Raw genomic sequence first — 3029 nt, 5'->3', positions numbered from 1 at the left:
AGAATTAAATCCAATCCTACTTCTAGCATGAAGATATGAGATTTTCAATAAGTTTTCTAGATTTTTTTTACCAGTTTTTAGATTTTTAATGTAAAAAAGAACAACATTGTTATCATTTTATAACATAAAGGATCAAATTAAAAATATACAAAAAACTTAATCGCTATATAAAATTAATTAAAAGTATCGCATGAACAATTTTTCCTATATTCTCTTTAACTATTAAAAAGATATATAGTAAAGTGAAAAAAAAAATGGCATGAATACCGATCGTTAGTTGACTCAGTGGTGATTGACGCTGAACCTAGTAGAAAGGATCACAGTTCGATCTTCGCAATTGTAATCGAAAAGTGATTAGAGCTACTTGATGGTAGAATTGATCCCGAACCAGATCAGGTAATTGACATGCATTTATACGCCCCAAAAGCCCAAAATAGGAACTGTTTGTTTCTTTTCTATAGCCGTTGTTTATATTTACCATTAGTTGAAAACAAGTATCACGAAGGGGTGGTGGCGCAGTTGGCTAGCGCGTAGGTCTCATAGCTTCTGAGTAATCCTGAGGTCGAGAGTTCGAGGCTTTCTCACCCCAAAATGTTTTAATTTTTAGAATTAGTTCTTGGAACTTCCAGTTACTGTACCTTTTATTTTTAGAATTAGTTACTGCTTTCTGCATTCTATTCAATTATAAACAAATGAATCTAACATAAAACAATCTACATTTTTATGTACAATTTGCCATGTGACTGAGATATATCATACATGTGCCACATTTCTTTCAGAAATTGGAACACAGTTTTCTGTTCATTTCTTTCCAAACATATGTTTGTTATGGAAATGCAAGTGGCCTTTATCTAATTTTGTAAAATTAACAATTGGATGGTTCAAGTTCTCTTACAATTACAGACCATCTTGTTTTTAAGCAATTGTTTACTTCCAAAACAATTGTTCTAGAATGTATGAATTTCAGTTTTTGGTAGTAATATTTTTTGGTTTACAATGAGTGGGAATCAAACTCATGACTTATAACATTACTACTCAAACCCCTCACCACTAGACCAAACCTAATGGCTTGTTTTTTGTAGTAATATGCACACAGTTGCTCAAGCAGGTCCTTATGAGAATTGTTATATTCAGCAATCATTTAGTAAGATGTCTTCTTAATTAGATTTCAAAGACCAATAACTTGTCGTTGTAGTATAGTGGTAAGTATTCCCGCCTGTCACGCGGGTGACCCGGGTTCGATCCCCGGCAACGGCGTTTAAATTTTTTTTTGTGTGGTTTATTGCTAGCAACAAATACGACAAATTTTGTTTTGGCAAAGCCATTAACATCGAGAATCATGGTGATCAAGGACTGATTTAGATCTTACATGGGAAAACAACCGTTTAACTTTCCATGTATACTACTAGCTTCGTCATATTCTTGATCTGAAACATTTTGAATGTTAAGAATACTTAAGATTAAGACTATGGTGAGACGATCCTTCTTTGACATATAGTATATTTTTATCAACAAATCTAACAACTAGTATCATTTGGTATTTTATAGATTTCATCACGAGCTTTATCAACAAGTTAAACAAAACTTTTCATTGTCAATCTCTTCTCTAATTTCATTTTGTACCTTCCTATATAAAATATATATATATATATATATATATATATATATATATATATATATATATATATATATATATATATATATATATATATATATATATATATTTTAATAGTTGGGGAAATGTATTTTGCATTTTGAGAGAAATTTTCAATGACTACTTTGTCTTCTTTATTATAAGAAGCCAAAATCTTTATCAATTGAAGAAAATTTCTTCAATTTCTATAATCTCACTCAATCTCCTCTAAAAGCATTAAAGTTGACAAATGCAAAATATATTAAAGCTATATTTGGATTGATGGTACACAACGGAACGGAATGAAATAAAATGGAATGGTACGGAATAGGATGGAATGAAACTTAAATTCTATTCCATTGTTTGGACATTTTATGGAGATGTTGTATCTCATCTCATACACCCCAAATTGGAGGGGAAGAAAAATGAAAGAAAATGATGAAATTAGATGGAATGAATACCATCATATACTACTCTATTCCGCTCATTTTTAAAGAATTCAAACAATGGAACCTCACTTCATACCACTATATACCATTCCATTTCATTCCATCAATCCAAATAAAACGTAAAAGATATGATAGCATATTAGTATAATTCTTTTCTAACGTCCACCATGACCTCTGTTAGTCTCTCTTCTAACCATTAGATAATATGTTATATTAGTGAGATTATAATGATGTAACCAACCTTTTGTAATATTTGGGCTAAGGATAATTTAACATTTTATGCTTATTATATATTATCTTGTAACCATTTAACAAGTAATGTCATTGTAATATTATGAAATATAGCCTCCTTTATTGTCTCGTTTTTCCTTTGATTATATTTGTTGTCAACACTTAACTTCATCCCTAATGGTGAGATATTTATCTGAGCTGGTAGATACATTATATTAATTATTAATGGAGCATGATGGTGATGCCCAGCAGGAACAACAACATTCAGATTAATGGGGTCAAAGAATCATGGCAAACAAACAATATTGACTATATAAATTAGTTTTTGTTTTTTTCTCTTCATAATAGCATACATTGCGTAAGGAAATCTGAAACAATCATCGTTTTGTTACTTCCCTTATCGATCAGAAACTCAACAATGAGCTTTAAAGGAGAGAGAATTCTTTCATGTCACATTATGCTCAAGTTTTTTTTAGCCATTAATTTGAGAGGAGAGAAAAGGAAAAAAAATGAAGAAAGGTGAATTTAAAGGTGAAGATTGAAACAATTGAAAATCATAAGGAAAAAAATTTGCAAAAAATTCATTCTCCCTTTAAAGATAGTCCATAACTATGCAACAACAATCTAATAAATACCAACATCACTAGAGTATCAGAATGTCAAAGATGATATTATTTTCAAGATCGTGTAACATTCTGCTTCATGCTGCACTTGTG

General features: G+C 30.3%; 1 non-coding gene across 1 annotated transcript; it reads left to right on the top strand.

Annotated features, from left to right (window-relative positions):
- The first annotated feature begins 1185 nt into the window (after window positions 1–1185).
- Window positions 1186–1257, top strand: TRNAD-GUC. The gene has a single exon. It is a non-coding gene; the product is annotated as a tRNA-Asp (tRNA).
- Window positions 1258–3029: the final 1772 nt, after the last annotated feature.

The sequence above is a fragment of the Trifolium pratense genome, linkage group LG2 (assembly GCF_020283565.1).
Source record: "Trifolium pratense cultivar HEN17-A07 linkage group LG2, ARS_RC_1.1, whole genome shotgun sequence".
NCBI lineage: Eukaryota > Viridiplantae > Streptophyta > Magnoliopsida > Fabales > Fabaceae > Trifolium > Trifolium pratense.
Note: the sequence above shows the minus strand (reverse complement) of the source record. Positions and strands in the feature narration are given on the sequence as shown.